A 13,616-nucleotide genomic window follows, 5' to 3' on the forward strand; every position below is an offset into this window, starting at 1 on the left:
CAATGGTTTTTTCTAACCTTTTTTATGTACATGTTCTAATGGGATTCTTTAATTTAAATTTATTTCATTTAGCAGATACTTTTATTATTTTCACGTTGTGGACCACGAATTAAAGAATTGATTTACCTTTTTTTTTTTTTTTTTTTAGTTTTTTTAACATAAAACAAAATAAATTATCAAAAAATGAGTAAGACCTCACACCTGAAAACTTTATATTTTTCTGGGATGAGTCAGAAGTATAAATAATTAATTATTTACCAAACAGACTTTTTTTTTTTCTTTTTTATGTGGGTGAATATTTCGCATTGGTTCTGAACAAAAACTGCCCAGACTAAATTATGAAAAATGCACATTCAGTCTCTGCCAGTAGGAGGTGGATTTCAGAAATATAAGTGGTTTTTCCCTATAACAGCTCTAAACAAAACAGCTCATCATAAATGGTACTTATCAGGTAAACTGAAAATGTGAGTTACCAGCGTTAAGCCTAAACATTTTATTTTAGTCCCCCCCCATTTTAAACTTGCTGTAAATATAAAATATATAATCACGATTAATGATTGTCATGAGTTAATCTTTATCACATTTTTATCATGTTCTAAATAACACTTAAATTAATATGTTTTCCCCATGGTTTCACAGACAAGGGCTTGTAGTCCCAGACTAAAATGCATGTTTGAGCTGCCCTGTCTCAGCTGAAAAATATATGCTCTATATCCCCCTTAAAACGTATATGCACACCTGTAATACTTCCCCCTTTTTTAAGGCATTTATGTAAATGTGCTTCAATATCTATAAATCCTGGCTTAAGCTAAGCCTCTGTTTGTGAAACCGGGGGCCTTCAAGTTTTTAATCTAAATCAACATGGGCAAATGGACAAATAATGTCCTTTTATGCAATAAAATGTTTATATATTATGAACCCATAGTTAACAGAGCATGAAGAGTAGACACGTTTTCATAGGTCATATATGTTTTTCAAATAACTATGTTATATGTCTATTAGACACATGAAACAAAAAAAATAACAGAAATATAGCTTCCTTTACTTCTCTTTCCTTTTGCACTGGAGCTTTACACAAACCTGTTTTGCCAGGCAGCTCACTTTCTGAACATGCAAAATGTACATTTATATTTTATTATTACATTTGTTTTTTTTGCCTCCTCTCTTGCCACAATACTGTATGATGCAGCAAAATTCTCAAAACTGTTTTCCATTGATATTTGACTGTTATTTGTTCAGACCCAACCGGATGAATATGAAATAGTGACTGAAACGCGACCCATAAGACTAACCAGCTCTCCCTTCGAAAGTTAATCTGACAAAAAAATCCTGTTTTTTTTGTTTTTTAATCGTGCCGTCGTCTGAATAAAATCAAATTAGGCTACAATAGCTTGAAGACAAAAGCTGTGCTGTGATTTCAAAACTTAATGTAAAATTCATGGTGTGTTTTTAACTGAAAAAGCGTGGCTTTTTCAGCCGCGCGCTGAAACGCAGAGAGAGAGAAGTTTGCGCGCGCGCGCTGGGAAAGAGGGACCTCGCGCTCGTGCGCACTGCAGTCAGCTTTTAGATGCATACAATTTTATTTTGCGACAAGCTGGATACACAAGAAGCAACGTTTCAACTCGGACGCGCAGACGATTGTGTCGTGCATAAACACCGTAAAAACAGCAAACCGTTTTCGCGTGCCCCGCGCTTAATGCGCACCTCCTATATGAAAAGCATTAGGGGGCCCTTGGCTTTTGGGGGCCCAAGGCAGTCGCCTACCTTTGCCTAATGGGTAAGTCCGCCCCTGCTAGGAACTACTACTGTAAGGCAAGAGTTGCGTATATAAGTCTAGGGAGACTTATAAGGAGGGAGAGAAAATAACAACAGCATTGTCATTTCTGGGTGAACTATCCCTTTTAGTTTGTTTACTAAAGCAGCAAACAGACACTTGAGCAGGATGCATAGTTGCAAATTATATTCACAATAGTTTGGCAGAAGTATTTTTGTCACTGTCGAGAGAGTTTAAATCGTCCCTGAAAGAGTTTAAAAGTGTTCGCATGCATGTGTGTGTGAGTGTTGCATCAGGGTGCGTGAAAATTTAATGTGGCTGTGCTGTGTGGAGGAAGATGACACAGATGTTGCATGGGGAGCCCGTGTGACACTGAAGACGCCAGACACACTTTCGATGAAGTTAAACACATGTCTGAGGGCGAGTTCGTCTGAGCAGCATGAAATTTAAACAAGTAGGAGGGCAAGAACATGTTTAAGAGAGAAAAGGGAATTTGGAGATGAAGTAACCGTGACAAGTGTTTGCTTTCCATTAATGTAACAGATGAACTCATACATTATCTGTCAGAAAACTGAAAGGCTTATCTGCATTTATCCAATAAATGTATGTGCGCTGATCTTTGGAAAATGTTGGCGGAGTTGGTATACATTTTGGTATGCATTTTTGAAAGGAATAGTTAAAAAACAGTTAAAACACATTAATGAGGGATTTGTTTATTACAAACACACAGCTTTTTAATTCACAAGATGTTAACTGGGGGACTGGATTAGTGTGTATTATTATGATGTTTTTATCAGCTGTTTGGACTCTCATTCTGACGGCACCCATTCAATAAAGGGGAAGTCGTGGCCTAGTGGTTAGAGAGTTTGACTCCTAACCCTAAGGTTGTGGGTTTGAGTCTCGGGCCGGCAAAACCATGACTAAGGTGCCCTTGAGTAAGGCACCGAACCCCCAACTGCTCCCCGGGCGCCACAGCATAAATGGCTGCCCACTCACAGTGTGTCTGTGTGTGTTCACTGCTGTGTGTGTGCACTTTGGATGGGTTAAATGCAGAGCACAAATTCTGAGTATGGGTCACCATAGTTGGCTCTGTGTCACGTCACTTTCACTTTTAAAGAAGGTCCAATGGTGAGCAAGTGATGTATTATGATGTTTTTATCTCTCATTCTGACGGCACCCATTCACTGCAGCAGATCCATTGGTGAAAAGCGTATGTATATGTGTATGTATGTATTTGATTATTTATTTATTTATGAACACTTCAGCTGTTTTTGTCCATATTTTAAAAGTCAATGGGGTCCCAATTTTTTTACAGTTAGGTAATTTTTTGGGTGATTTTTTTTCTTCTTTTAATGATGTTTCATTATAAACAAAGCATCTATTAAAATAAAAGCATGTTAATTTTGGGGTGAACTGTCCCTTTAAGAAGGATCAAAGACTCAGCTGACTGGACAAAAGCTTTGAGTGATTAATCAATTTTGTGTTGATGACAACAAAGAAATGACAAGATCTGACACATCTAGGATGATCTCCATTCCTTTTGTGGCATTGCGCCATCTCCATCATCCTTTGAAGAGGTAAGCTCCGTCTGCACGAAACTGCTGTGTCCATCCGTCCGAATCTACTTTCATTTTCACTATGTCTAGCTGATGAACATTTCCAAAAAGTAAAAAGGATTTTTGGCTCTGTGGTGGCCGCCCCTGTCAACTTTTAATCAGGGATATTGAAAAGGAGTGTGTGTGTGTGAATTTTTATTTTTTGGGTGTGGTTAGTCATGCATGCGTGAGTTGGGCCGAAGCCAGGCCTGTTTGAAGACCTCGCTCTGTCTCTGCCTTTGTTTCTTTCCCTTCTACTTTCTCTCTCCCATCTGATTTCATTTCAGAGAGGCAGATTATCTAAAATGAGGCATTCTATCTGGAAAAGAGCACTCAGGATAAGCCTTTACTGAAGATGCTTCTGTTTGAAAAGGATCGATGCGGATTGTCTCTCCCTCCTGTGCATCTAAGTCCTGGATTTCTGCTTTAAGGTGCTCTTGAGAAAGAAATACAAAGAATTTACTGCTCTTTGGTAAATGGACAAATCCCTAATTCTAATAAATGGAGCTGTAGACAACAGGTTCTGCTCCGCCGCCGGATCTTCTTGGAAAACATGTCGCTTTTATTTATGTGTCTGTTTAGTATGCTTCTCTCCGCTTCTACTCTAGTGGCAGCCTCAGACGGTACGGTACGCCCACAACCTGTTCATTGACTGTCTGATGCAAATTGCACACGCAAATGGCATGAAATCACTAATTGTGGTCTGATTGGCTGTTGCTACGCATCTTCATCTTATTGTCATTTCTTGCACCAAATGCAAGTGTGTGTTTCCAAACGTACAGAAGCCCACTGAGGTCTATTGGTTTCTCAAAATCACAATTTACTCTATAGCTGTGTCGTGCCACTAGTAGTGCAAGCAATTGTATAGTTTACCTTTACAGCCAGATTTATTATTTTAATTACAATTTAATAACATTTTAAGAGAAAATGTATATTTTAGGTGCTCTCACTGGATTTTAATCACTATTTTTTTCAACTCGCTTTAATTTTATAACACTATCACAATAATCCAGAAGTAATCCACACAATCCAATCAATCAATTAATGTCTCATGAAGTAAAAAGCTATGTTTATAAACAAAAAATCAATAATTGATTAAATTATCATGATATTTTATCAGCTGTTTGGTCTCTCATTCTGACGGCACCCATTCACTGTGAAGGATCCACTGGTGAGCAAGTGATGTAATGATACATTTCTTAAAATCTGTTCTGATGAAGAAACAAAGTAATCTACATCTTGGATGGCCTGAGGGTGAATATATTTTCAGCAAATTTAAATTTTTGGGTGAACTTTGTGGTAGTCATTATTCAACAAATGTTGACAAGTAAAACAATTATGAAGCAAAAAAAAAAAAAAAAAAAACAAGTAAAACAATTATGAAGCAAATAACAAAAATGCAAAAAAAAAAAAAAAAAAAAAAAAAAAAAATCCATCAAACCATTGATTTCACTAAAAAAGTTCATAATTAATAAACTGTATAAGTTTTTAACCATTAAAGCCTCTGACAACTTACCCCAACTTACCTTTATTGTATGAAAAATGAAAACACCATTCAGCCTTTTACTTTAAATTTTCCAATATACATATAATTCACTCTTGTTTAAATGCATATAAATCTGGTTAATGTGTTTACTTGTTTAACTAGCAGCTAAAGCAAAAAGTTTGTTTGGGATGACAGAATTCACAAAAATTATATAACATCTAGCCCTGGACTCCCTACCTATATTTAATTTGATAAATTTGACAATCCTTTATGCTTTTTGCACAGTAGTAATGTAATTTGCCATCTAGTTATATCCAGCCCATTAGAAAAACCTCTCTAAAACCATATAAACAATATCATTTGCGCCACAGACACACATATACGCACCTTCAATTTTCAAAATCAGCCCACTTTCATTTACAGATTACCAAGCTGCAAAGGGTTGTGGAGGTGAACAACTGATATGTAATTATATTGTGGTGTAATATCTCTCTGGCTCTCCTTGCCTGGTGTGTGATTACATTAGCAGAGAGCTGCAGTGCTGTTCTGCTCTGCCTGCTGTGGTGCTGGTGGGTTTGTTACCTTCATCAAGTGTGTGTTCCTGTGCTGGCAACCTCCTGCATGCCAAGTCTAGACCACTAATCTGAATTAAAACGATCACAATAACTTATTTGGTTGTAATTAAGATAAACTGTACAGTATAAAATTAATGAAGGGGTGTATGTTTTCATCTGCAGTGATAATTATCACGAGGCAGAAATGAGGAGAAAAAACACCTTAGAAGCCAGTCTATGGAAACAATGAAATGTCATATAGTTGCACATGAAATGATGACAGGATATGACTGGGGTATGAGTAATTTTTATATTAAAGTAATGGAGCAACTCACAAGTAATATTTAACAAAATAATAATGTTTGTTTTGACCTGTGAGCTAGTTATTAGCAGCAAATGCCTTGTCTGGGCATTAAAGTTATTATAAACTAAAATAAAAACTAAAAGCTGAGTTGAAAAGTTAAGGTGAAGTGCCAAAAAAAAAGACATAAAATAATTAACTATATAAATCATTAATAACTATATTTTAATAACTATATAACAATTAATTTAAAATTTAAATAAAAAACTGAAAGTAATAAAAATGATAAAAACAGACATCAAAATTACTAAAAAAAAAAAAAATAAAAGTAAAAACTAATTTAAAATACTAATTAAAAACAGCAGTATAGTAGTAGCAGTATATCAATGACAGCAAGTTATTTATGCAAATTATTCAAAAAACACCAAGATGCATGTGACTATCATGTGACTATTGAGAATTTTTATGTAATATCCCATAATTTGCATAAAAATATGTAGATGGAAACCTGGCTGAACCATTTATAACTTTTCATTATGGTAAAAGTTTTTATTTGTTTTTTACATTTTTTTTTAGAAAGCCCATAATAGAGATGCATTGACAGTTTATTAATTTTTCATTTTAAAATAGAAAATTAATTATGCAAAATTGTATATATTGTTTATAAGAGAGATTATATTTATCTTTCGGAAAAATTTGTTCTACAACATACCAGTACGTTTCTATACATTTATACATAAGACAACAAGACAGTTGGCAAGACAGAATTCCAAACAAAAATATACAACCAAAAATTTCCCTTTACCCCAAACACCCCCCCAAGACATGTACCCCACCATCAGGAAAGACTCAAAAACCCCCATAATAGGATAATAAAGTGCAGTTGTGCATTACTGTAAGAGTCAAGCTTGCATGATGCTATTTAAGTGCTGTTTGCAGGTAATTCTTTTCATAAGCCCTGTAATGCTAGTTGGAAAATTGACTTACTGGCTCGATTAGTTTTGAAAAAGATTACCTAAACCTCCTCCCTGATGGCAACACCTATATGTGGTATGTAGGGGGTGTTACATATCTCTATAATTGCTTGACCTTTCTATCAACACCCTTCTTTATAGAAAAATATATACTGTATAGTTTTTTCCCCGCAACCTTGTAGCCAGGTTATACTATATAATATTATATTATATATAAATAAAATAATATATATATAAACATGTCCAATGACCTGCAAAAAAAAAGTCGCATTGATATAACAACTGGTTCAATGAAATGAAAAGAAAAGAAATAAAATGCTTGTAAATTCACATACAGATACACATACATGGAAGAGTAAACAAACACTGCCATTTTGGACTTACAGTACACTAGATTATCTCCCCTTTAGATTCTGAACTTTGCCATCTGACATTTGAGCTCATATTTGTGTGTATAAACTGCATCACTGTATATGGATTCGGATGTCTTGCGGAACAGTTTGTGTCGAATGTTTGGATCAATAGTGCTAATACAGACATACCAACCCTTACTGCCTCTGACACTGAGCTCCTTATCAAAGCGGAGGCTGTGCTGCTTTGATCTGATGTTCAGTAAGGAAGAGATAAGACAGGACATCCAGGTACCAGACCTTGACCCCAGGTTTATGGTGAGCAGATTGTGCATTAGCAACCATAAACATTTTACAAACGTACACCATTGCAATTACTGCTTTTATTCACTGAAATCTGAAAAGGTTAAAGTGAACTCTAATTTTCACTTGCATTCCAATCCTCATTTTCTGATTTCTGGCTCATCACCTCTTAAAATACTGCCAGTGATAGTTTGAGCTGTTAAACAGTTACCAAGGAAATGTCACATCAATTTTCTCTAGATCAGGTCGAGGAAGTAGATTTTGAGTGAATTGCCTTTTAGCATATTGAACTTTTCTTCTTTTTTTGTTTGGAAACTGCTGCCTTTGGAGGCCTGGCTGCTGAAAAGGCAGATGAGAAGTGCCAAAAAACAAAAAAAACAACAACAACATGTATTTTAAAGGAATAGTTCACCCAAAAATAAAAATTTGCTGAAAATGTACTCACTGCCAGGCCATCCAAGACGTAGATGAGTTTGTTATTCAGATTTGGAGAAATTTAGCACTACATTACTTGCTCACCAATGGATCCTCTGCAGTGGATGGGTGCCGTCAGAATGAGAGTCCAAAAATCTGATAATCACAATAATCCAAAGTAATCCACACCACTCCAGTCCATCAACATTATGAGAATTGAAAAGCTGCATCTTTGTATGAGGCAAATCCATCAAAGCCTTTTTTTTTTTTTTTACTTCAAACTGTTGCTTCCTGCTAAAATACAAGTCCTCTATTTAAAATATTGCTTTCTCCAGTAAAAAATGCCATCTCGGCTGAATCAGCAGAGAAATATGCACAGATCAAGCACAGTTTACAAGTGAAACCAGTCCAAAACAGTTCCAGTGGATATTGATGTGAAACAACAACAGGGGATGGAATTTTTCGTTAACTTAACAATGGATTTATTTCTTATAAACATGCAGCTTTTTACTTCTCAAGACATCAGTTGATGACTGGAGTCATGTGGATTATTGTGATGTTTTTATCAGCTGTTTGGACTCTCATTCTGATGGCACCCATTCACTGCAGAGGATCCATTATTGAGCAAGTGATGTAATGTTAAATTTCTCCAAATCTGTTCTGATAAAGAAACAAACTCAGCTATATGTTGGATGGCCTGGGGAATACAAAGTCTCTGAATAGGGAAATGGAACAGGGTCTAAAACAGCATGTGTATAGTAGCATATTATTGATTAATTACTTTGTGATGCATAAAATTCAAGACAAGTCAAGTGGTCTTAATTATATCCATGCTCATTAAAATAGTCAAAATTTCTTCATTACTGTCTGAATCCTTTGGCAGCATAAAACAATACATTATGGATTAAAGCATTCTGAGATAAATAGCTTTGGACAGACATATAACTGCATTATTAAAGCTCCAGTGGGAAAGATGTGACACTTCCAGAACTACAGCCACAAATCCAAAGAGGTGCATTAATAATGCATGTGTGAGTATTAAGTATGTAAAAGTGCATTAAGAATGTATTATGTACGTTTACGTTTCAAATCAATAACAACACCCGAGTTTCACTTGTGCGGCCACGAGAGGGTGTGTTTATCTCTATTACATCCTACTGTATTTACTCCAATGACACCCGTCCCTTGGTACTGTTTTTAAAAGGTTACGTAACAAGTGTAGTGAGATATTCACAAACACGCTGGCTTATGGATGTCTATTTACAACTGCAGTTCTGCAGATAGTCAACAAATAAAACCTCTGAGTCAGCAAAGTGCTACAAAGTAGAAAATCTTGTCAAATCTAAATGTAAAACTTGCTTCTCACCTCGGGGACCAAAGAATGTGTTTTACTATTGCACGACTGGGGCTTCACATCCCACTAACAATGTCTGAGATGAAGTCGTGGCCTAGTGGTTAGAGAGTTTGACTCCTAACCCTAAGGTTGTGGGTTTGACAATTTCACGACTGAGGTGCCCTTGAGCAAGGCACCGAACCCCCAACTACTCCCTGGGCACTGCAGCGTAAATGGCTGCCCACTGCTCCGGGTGTGTGTTCACGGTGTGTGTGTGTTCACTGCTGTGTGTGTGCACTTTGGATGGGTTAAATGCAGAGCACGAATTCTGAGTATGGGTCACCATATTTGGCTGTATGTCACGTCACTTCACTTCACTTCACTTCACTTCATTAAGTGACATGAATAAAAATGTAAAATACTGAGGCAAAATGTAACGTATGGTAAGTTGTTGTTAAAAAAAAACCAAATTTAAATGGTTTAAACGGTACAACATGGTCCCAATTGTTTAAAAGAATAGTTCACCCCAAAATGAAAATTTTCGTCAATCGTCAAAAATCGTCTCAGACTTCTCAGATTTGGAGAAATGTAGCATTACATCACTTGCTCGCCAATGGATCCTCTGCAGTGAATGGGTGCCGTCAGAATGAGAGTCCAAACAGTTGATAAAAACATCACAATAATCCACACAACTAACAGTCCACCAATTAATGTCTTTTGGATGATTGTGATGTCTTTATCAGCTGTTTGGGCTCTCATTCTGACGGCACCCATTCACTGCAGAGGATCCACTGACTATGAAATGCTAAATTTCTCCAAATCTGCTCCAATGAAGAAACAAACTCATCTACATTTTGGATGGCCTGAGGGTGAGTACATTTTCATCAAATTTTTTATTTTTGTTTAACATCAGTGAATTAATTTTGTTAACAAGAACTGTCAACGAGCAATACTTCTACAGCATTTATTAATCTTAGTTCATTTTATTTCAACATTTACTAATAAAAAATATTAAAATCCAAACGTATCAAATTATTAAATGCTGCAAAATACAGTACTTTATATATTGCTTGTTGTTGGTTCATTTTAGCTAATGCATGAACTAATGTTAGCAAACATATTGTTAAGTGATACCCATAAACCATATTAATTTATGATGTGGCTTATATGCAATATGAGAAAATTTGTTTCTGCAAACATGTACTGAAAAAAATAACAAAATTTTCTCAATCAACATGCACTGAAAAATTCAAATCATTTTGTAAAGTTAATTTCAAACTCCCTCTTTTCACCCTTCGAAGCACAAAAGTGAAACTCTTTATTAAGTGAGGAAAATAAAACCCATACAATGCCTTCGACAGACAGCATCTTGAGAGAAAATGACTCTCTTTCAGCAATTCCCCCTGCTGATCTGTCATTCCTCAGTGGTTTATTTGAAAAGTGACGCTCAAGCACAGCAGGGGTCCAGCGCCATTGAGAGATGAATGGAAGGCTGAGTAACCCCCAGAGCTGCAATTACCCTAAACACTAAGTGATCTTATTCCCTTTAACCTCATTATGACCCTTCATAGAAAGCATGAGCCGTCTTATGCACGCCTATAACACACCGAACATCAGCAGGCTCTAATCAAACTTTAATGACCACTGTTGATAACCGGTTGCTTGACTGCTCTGAAGACGTCCTGCTGGGTTTTCCTCTGGTGACTTTCTTCTAGAAACCTTTTGACCCCAAAATGAGGCTTCATCCTGCTGTGAGAAAAAAAAAAAAGTCCTTTGGAAAAACACTTTTGTTCCAAGACAACTCTTCATCTGGCTGTGAAAAATAGTTCATCTCATGAAATGGTGGAGAACTTTGATGGTGTGCTCAACAGTTCCAGAGCACAGTGCTGAATGATACTCCCACCGCTTCTTTCTCAGCCTCCGAGTTGCTCTTTGGCCCTGTGTGCCGAAAGTAAGAGTCTCTACAGAGGTGTTCTGATTTCAGAACAGCGTGCCCTGGCTAGCCCTCCTGTCACATCAAATCTCTTCCTGAGCTTGGTGGATGTGCTTGGAGAGAGATGGGTAAATATTGGGCCTAGGCTTGGATTAAGCTGGCCAGATACACCATCACATTACAGATGGTAGGTTTAGGTTGCGAGATTTACCCAGAGCTCACATCAGAATGTGTAATTCTGTCATGGGTAATGGTACAGTTGCAGTGTGCTAAGAAAATGCTTCAGCCAAACCTTAAAGACTACATGGTTTTCCCATTTTTTGACTAATTAGATTTTTTGTATTATTTTGGAAGGTTCACAGTAATAAGTTTCATGTGTTATATATGAAGCGTTGTATGAGTAGGTTTTGGTGTTTGTGTTTTTTTTTTGGTAAGATTTTTATTAATACAGTAATATTGTGAAATATTATTAGTATTTAAAATAACAGTTTTCGATTAGAATATATTTAAAAATGTAATTTTTTCATGATAACTGTTTTCAATTGTGATGCAATGGTGAATTTTCTGCATCATTACTCCAGTCTTCAGTGTCACATTATCCTTCAGAAATCATGCTGATTTGCTGTTTAAGATAAGCGCATCCACAATAAAAGTTTTGTTTGCACAACGTGTGTGTACTGTGTGTGTATATATATATATATATGTATATATATACTGTACACACACACATGCATGTATATATTTCTGAAAAATATGTTGTTTATATATTAAATAATTTATTTATTATATAAATTATATGAATATAAATATAGATGTAAATACATGTACATATTTTCAAAATATATACTGTATGTATGTGTATTTACATCTATATTTATATTCGTATAATATACACAGAACACACACATATATTATGCAAACAAAAGCTTATGTTTTGGATGCGATTAATCGTTTTGACAGCACTATTTTGTATTATAAATTTATATTTGTATAATATACACAAAACACACACATATAATTTTCATATTTTTGTAAAAAAACACTATAAATTTTTGTGTATTGTGTATTTACAATATTAAAGTATTTACTGTCACTTATGATCAATTTAATGCTTCCTTGCTGAATTAAAAGGTTAATATATTTTCAAAATTTGTATAGTGTATAAAAGTAGTAAATAGAAAATAAACATACAGGGCGACGCCAATAGCACATTATAACTTAATGATCAACTCACATGATCATGATAAAGGTATTTCAAACACAAAATACAGTTACTTAAACATATTTGTGTATCAGAATATCAGATATTTAAAATGTCATTAACAAGTTTATTACAAAAAGAAAAGAAAAAAGATAATGAGTAATACTGAATCAGGAGACAAATTGTGAAATCACACATGACAAGCTTAATGTGCGGCCATGAGAAGAAAATCATATTGTCAAAAGATCAATTATTATTATTATTGTAATCCAATGTGTTTTCCAGATTTGTAAATAAGAAATGACAGATTCCCTGATATTTCTTTGTTTTTCAGGAGTGTGGCAACCCTATATTTATGAGCTATATCATCATTTCCCCCTTCGCTCTACATCCATTTCTCATTCTTTCTTACTTTCCCTGTCCATCTCTCTCCCTTCTTCGCCAATTTCTCTCTCCATTACGCCCACAAACAGCAGCTGAAAAGGTCTGGCACTTGTTCAGAATCCCAATGATCACCCTTCCCAAAAATGTCAATGGATGGAAATCAGGCAACGTCACCAGACTGAGGATTGAAGCGTGGCATTATGGGAGAGCGAAAAGCTCCGGCTGTGTGCGGAGGGAGGGGGAAGTGGTCCTCTCACCACTCCTGCCCAGTCAGAGGCCTGGTGAAGGGTATAAATCAGCAGTTAAAAGCGAGGCGCCTCCGGCTGATTGGTGTATAATTGAGTGTCTTTTCCGGACATTTCTCAAGGCTCTGGCTCTGATCATTTTAATTTTGCGGTGTGACTCAGGGTTCTGGCCTAATCAGAAGAATCTGTGCCCTGTGAGATTTGCACACCACAGCCAGTGTGGATGAATGGTGTTTAATATAAGAGAGTTGGTTTATAAAGTCAAAAAGGGAAATGAAATTATGCTGCAGGGAATTAAATTCATATCTGGAGTACTCGCCTACTAATATGCACCCACAATTTTGGGTGTTCATGGGCGAATGGAAACGTTCTAAAAAAAAAGAGTGTGATACAGTTTAGCAGTACTTTGAAAGGTCCAGTATAGATTAGTTTTTGATATTATGATGTTTAATCATATATCAATATGTTGTGAGTGGTGGTGGTTATATTTTTGGAATTATTTCCATTTTTGTGACATACAGTAGTGGCTAACAGCTGATTATCTCAGATACTTGTGTGGGTTTTGTACACATTTGCCTGAACTTTACTCACCCTTAGGACATCCAAAATATAAATAAGTTTGTTTTTTAATCAGAAAAGATTTGGAGAAATTTAGCATAATACACTTGTTCACCAGCGGATCATCTGCAGTGAATGGGTGCCGTCAGAATCCAAACAGCTGATAAAAACATCATAATAATCATAATTGGACTCTCATTCTGATGGCACC

At 35.8% G+C, this 13,616-nt stretch overlaps 1 protein-coding gene across 1 annotated transcript in view; it reads right to left on the minus strand.

Annotated features, from left to right (window-relative positions):
* The window catches only part of LOC109097843 (leucine-rich repeat transmembrane neuronal protein 4), a 100,735-nt gene that overhangs the window by 9,856 nt on the left and 77,263 nt on the right, over positions 1 to 13,616 (minus strand). The window lies entirely within an intron of this gene.

Source organism: Cyprinus carpio, chromosome B10, assembly GCF_018340385.1.
Source record: "Cyprinus carpio isolate SPL01 chromosome B10, ASM1834038v1, whole genome shotgun sequence".
NCBI classification, from domain to species: Eukaryota; Metazoa; Chordata; class Actinopteri; order Cypriniformes; family Cyprinidae; genus Cyprinus; species Cyprinus carpio.